Here is a 6,000-nt window from a genome sequence, read left to right as displayed (position 1 = left end):
TTCGCTGCAGCCGAAAGCGAGTAAAACATTTAAACTTGTTAACCCCCGCAAGGCTGCAGGCCCAGACGGCATCCCCCGCCAAAATCCTCAGAGCATGCGCAGACCAGCTGGCTGGTGTGTTTACGGACATATTCAATCTATCCTGATCCCAGTCTGCTGTTCCCACATGCTTCAAGAGGGCCACCATTGTCCCCGTTCCCAAGAAAGCTAAGGTAACTGAGCTAAACGACTACCGCCCCGTAGCACTCACCTTCGTCATCATGAAGTGCTTTGAGAGACTAGTCAAGGACCATATCACCTCCACCCTACCTGACACCCTAGACCCACTCCAATTTGCTTACCGCCCAAATAGGTCCACGGAGGATGCAATCTCAACCACACTGCACACTGCCCTAACCGTTCTGGACAGGAGGAATACCTATGTGAGAATGCTGTTCATCGACTACAACTCAGCATTTAACACCATAGTACCCTCCAAACTCATCATCAAGCTGGAGACCCTGGGTCTCGACCCCGCCCTGTGCAACTGGGTACTGGACTTCCTGACGGGGCGTCCCCAGGTGGTGAGGGTAGGTAACAACATATCCACCCAGCTGATCCTCTGGAACTCCCTTCTGTATAGAGAACCAGAGAGACCAGCAAATTGGGTTTAAAAAAACAAAGCAACACCTCACGGTACAACACCTCTCCCCCATGTGACCTACAGGTTGTGTGTATGTGTAACAGATGCACAAACACTAATGCATTAACATATGTAAATTGCCAAGTGTTTTTTTTTGTAGGACCCCAGTAAGACTAGCTGTCGCCATTGGCTAATGGGGATCCCAAAATGTATATTAAACTACCTTTAGCATTTGAAAAGCTGAAATAAACTACAACTTTTCTTCCCAGGTCTGACCTCCACAGGACACTGAATGTGAAATGCTTCCTTGCAAACTCTTTCCTCAACAGTACAGAATCAATATAAAAGAAACGGAGAGGGAGGACATAGAGGGGAGTGACAGCAAATCATAGCACAGTCCATGTGTATGTTCCCATGGTAGCAAGCATCTCCAATCCAAAATTAAATCTAGAATGGGCTTCCTATTTCGCAACAAAGCATCCCTCACTCATGCTGGCAAACACCCTCGTAAAACTGACTATCCACCAATCATTGACTTTTGCGATATTACAAAATGGCCTCAGACTGCATCCAATTTGAGAGTTTATCACAGTGCCATCCGTTTTTTCACCAAAGCCCCATATACTTGTCATGTTTTGTCATATATTGCATGTCTTGTCCTTGTGCTTCCCCTTCTGTTCGTTTCCCCCTGCTGGTCTTATTAGGTTCTTTCCCTCTTTCTATCCCTCTCTCTCCCCCTCCCTCTCTCCCTCTCTCTCTCTCTCTCTCTCTCTATCGTTCCGTTCCTGCTCCCAGCTGTTCCTCATTCTCCTAACTACCTCATTTACTCTTTCACACCTGTCCCCTATTTTTCCCTCTGATTAGAGTCCCTATTTCTCCCTCTGTTTTCCGCTTCTGTCCTTGTCGGATCATTGTTTGATGTTCGCCGTTCTGTGTCCTTGTTCCGCCCTGTCGTGTTTTTCCTTCTTCAGAAGCTGCGTGTGAGCAGGTGTCAAAGTCAGCTACGGCCGGTGCCTTCCCGAAGCGACCTGCAGTCTGTGGTCGCGTCTCCAGTCCTTCCTCTCTACTGACGAGTGGATTTCAGTTTTCCTGTTTTTGCTTTTGCCTAGATAATATCCAGGATTATCGCTTTTGTTTAAGACTGGAATAAAGACTCTGTTTCCGTTAAGTCGCTTTTGGGTCCTCATTCATCAGCATAACAGAATGATCCGACCAAGAATGGACCCAGCGACTACGGATTCTCTCTACTCTACTGTCGAGTTCCAGGGAGCGATGCTCGGCAGACACGAGCAGGAATTGTCTGCTGCTCGTCATGCCGTTGAGACCCTGGCCGCTCAGGTCTCCGACCTCTCAGGACAGCTTCAGAGTCTTCGTCTCGTGCCACCAGCTACTTCCTGGTCTTCCGAGTCTCCGGAACCTAGGGTTAATAACCCACCATGTTACTCTGGGCAGCCCACTGAGTGCCGCTCCTTTCTCACCCAGTGTGTGTTCTCTCTCCAGCCCAACACATACTCAAGAGAGAGAGCTCGGATCGCCTACGTCATATCACTCCTTACTGGTCGGGCTCGGCAGTGGGGCACAGCTATCTGGGAGGCAAGGGCTGAGTGTACTAACGATTATCTGAACTTTAAAGAGGAGATGATACGGGTTTTTGATCGTTCTGTTTTTGGGAAAGAAGCTTCCTGGTCCCTGTCTTCCCTATGTCAAGGTAATCGATCCATAATGGATTACTCTATAGAGTTTCGCACTCTTGCTGCCTCCTGTAACTGGAACGAGCAGGCGTTGCTCGCTCGTTTTCTGGAGGGACTCCACGCTAAGGTTAAGGATGAGATTCTCTCCCGGGAGGTTCCATCCAGCGTGGATTCTTTGATTGAACTCGCTATTCGCATTGAACGACGGGTAGATCTTCGTCACCGAGCTCATAGAAGAGAGCTCGCGTTAACTGTGTCCCCCCTCTCCCCGACACTACCATCTTTCCCCACTGACTCAGGTGTTGAGCCCATGCAGCTGGGGGGTATTCGCATCTCGACTAAGGAGAGGGAACGGAGAATCACCAACCGCCTCTGTCTCTATTGCGTTTCCGCTGGTCATTTTGTCATTTCATGTCCAGTTAAAGGCCAGAGCTCATCAGTAAGCGGAGGGCGACTGATAAGCGCTACTACACTGTCCTCTCCGTCAAGTACCTGTACTACCTTGCCGGTCCATCTACGCTGGACCGGATCGGCAGCTTCCTGCAGTGCATTAATAGACTCTGGGGCGGAGGGCTGTTTTATGGACGAAGCCTGGGCTCGGGAACATGACATTCCTCTCAGACAGTTAGGGGAGCCCACGGTCATGTTCGCCTTGGATGGTAGTCCTCTCCCCAGTATATTATGTGAAACACTACCTTTAACCCTCACAGTATCTGGTAACCATAGTGAGACCATTTCTTTTTTGATTTTTTGTTCACCTTTTACACCTGTTGTTTTGGGTCATCCCTGGCTAGTGTGTCATAATCCTTCTTTTGATTGGTCTAGTAATTCTATCCTTTCCTGGAACGTTTCTTGTCATGTGAAATGTTTAATGTCTGCTATTCCTCCTGTTTCTTCTGCTCCCTCTTCACAGGAGGAACCTGGTGATTTGACAGGAGTGCCGGAGGAATATCATGATCTGCGCACACGGTCTTCAGTCGGTCCAGAGCCAACTCCCTTCCTCCTCACCGGTCGTATGATTGTTGTACTGATCTCCTCAAGAAGCGTTTTGCATCCGCTCCTATCCTTGTTACTCCTGACGTCACTAAACAATTCATTGTCGAGGTTGACGCTTCAGAGGTGGGCGTGGGAGCCATTCTATCCCAGCGCTTCCATTCTGACGATAAGGTCCATCCTTGCGCTTATTTTTCTCATCGCCTGTCGCCATCGGAACGCAACTATGATGTGGGTAACCGCGAACTGCTCGCCATCCGCTTAGCCCTAGGCGAATGGCGACAGTGGTTGGAGGGGGCGACCGTTCCTTTTGTCGTTTGGACTGACCATAAGAACCTCGAGTACATCCGTTCTGCCAAACGACTTAATGCACGTCAAGCTCGTTGGGCGTTGTTTTTCGCTCGTTTCGAGTTCGTGATTTCTTATCGCCCGGGTAATAAGAACACCAAGCCTGATGCCTTATCCCGTCTCTTTAGTTCTTCTGTGGCTTCTACCGACCCCGAGGGGATTCTCCCTGAAGGGCGTGTTGTCGGGTTGACTGTCTGGGGAATTGAGAGACGGGTAAAGCAAGCACTCACTCACACTGCGTCGCCGCGCGCTTGTCCTAGTAACCTTCTTTTCGTTCCTGTCTCTACTCGTCTGGCTGTTCTTCAGTGGGCTCACTCTGCCAAGTTAGCTGGCCACCCCGGCGTTCGGGGAACGCTTGCTTCTATTCGCCAGCGGTTTTGGTGGCCTACTCAGGAGCGTGACACGCGCCGTTTCGTGGCTGCTTGTTCGGACTGCGCGCAGAATAAGTCCGGTAATTTTTTTTCTGCTTCTGCTCCTGCCCTTGCTGTGTCTCAGTCTGTCCCCTGCCACCGCATCTCTCCTGGTTCTGCTCCTGCACTTGCTGTGTCTCAGTCTGTCCACAGCCACCGCCTCTCTCCTGTTCCTGGTCTTAGCCTTGCTGTGTCTCAGTCTGTCCCTAGTTGTTACTCTCCTGGCCTGTTTGGTCCTGATTGCTCTAACGCTTACAGTTCTCTACCCGTGTCTCATTTTTATAAGAGTAATTGCCCTAGATTCCCTCTTCATCGTCTCTCGTTACGGTCCTGAGGAGAGTAGTTGGGTTCTTTCTCGGGACGTGCTGGACCGTTTGTTTGATCTATGATTTCCTCCGTTGCCGCCAGGGTTCCTCCTCGAGTGCGCCAGGAGGCGCTCGGTGAGTGGGGGGGTACTGTCATGTTTTGTCATATATTGTCATGTCTTGTCCTTGTGCTTCCCCTTCTGTTCGTTTCCCCCTGCTGGTCTTATTAGGTTCTTTCCCTCTTTCTATCCCTCTCTCTCCCCCTCCCTCTCTCCCTCTCTCTCTCTCTCTCTCTCTCTCTCTCTCTCTCTCTCTCTCTCTCTCTCTCTCTCTCTCTATCGTTCCGTTCCTGCTCCCAGCTGTTCCTCATTCTCCTAACTACCTCATTTACTCTTTCACACCTGTCCCCTATTTTGCCCTCTGATTAGAGTCCCTAAGAGTCCCTTCTCCCTCTGTTTTCCGCTTCTGTCCTTGTCGGATCATTGTTTGATGTTCGCCGTTCTGTGTCCTTGTTCCGCCCTGTCGTGTTTTTCCTTCTTCAGAAGCTGCGTGTGAGCAGGTGTCAAAGTCAGCTACGGCCGGTGCCTTCCCGAAGCGACCTGCAGTCTGTGGTCGTGTCTCCAGTCCTTCCTCTCTACTGACGAGTGGATTTCAGTTTTCCTGTTTTTGCTTTTGCCTAGATAATATCCAGGATTATCGCTTTTGTTTAAGACTGGAATAAAGACTCTGTTTCCGCTAAGTCGCTTTTGGGTCCTCATTCACCAGCATAACAATACTTCCCACCACTGCGATCTGTACTCTCTCGTTGGCTGGCCCTCATCATACTCATCGTCAAACCCACTGGCTCCAAGTCATCAAGTCGTTGCTAGGTAAAGCCCCGCCTTATCTCAGTTCACTGGTCACTATAGCAGCACGCGCTCCAGCATGTATATTTCACTGGTAACCCCCAAAGCCAATTCCTCCTTTGGCCACCTTTCATTCCAGTTCTCTGCTGCCAATGACTGGAACGAACTGCAAAAATCACTGAAGCTGGAGACTCTTTATCTCCCTCACTAACTTCAAGCACCAGCTGTCGGAGCAGCTCACAGATCATTGCACCTGTACATAGCCCATCTGTAAATAACCCATCCATCTACCTCATCCCCATACTGTATTCATTTATTTATTTTGCTCCTTTGCACCCCAGTATCTCATTCATCTTCTGCACATCTATCACTCCAGTGTTTAATTGCTATATCGTAATTACCTCACCACTATAGCCTATTTTATTGCCTTACCTCCCTTATCTTACCTCATTTGCACACACTGTATATATATATATTTATTTTTTCTACTGTATTATTCTGTATGTTTGTTTATTACATGTGTAACTCTGTGTTGTATGTGACGAACTGCTTTGCTTTATCTTGGCCAGGTCGTAGTTTTAAATGAGATCTTGTTCTCAACTAGCCTACCTGGTTAAATAAAGGTTTAATTAAAAACAAAAAACAAAAACTAGCCTACTGATCTGACTGTGCTTGTTATGTTAACAAAAGAAGGACCAAGTGTTTTCAACAGGGGGGGCGGATCAAGCTGATTCTACAACATTTTACAGAGGCCAGTTCATGAATGAAGGCTTGCTCATTAAAGTT

Source organism: Oncorhynchus gorbuscha, linkage group LG14, assembly GCF_021184085.1.
Source record: "Oncorhynchus gorbuscha isolate QuinsamMale2020 ecotype Even-year linkage group LG14, OgorEven_v1.0, whole genome shotgun sequence".
NCBI classification, from domain to species: Eukaryota; Metazoa; Chordata; class Actinopteri; order Salmoniformes; family Salmonidae; genus Oncorhynchus; species Oncorhynchus gorbuscha.
This window is presented reverse-complemented; position numbering follows the sequence as displayed.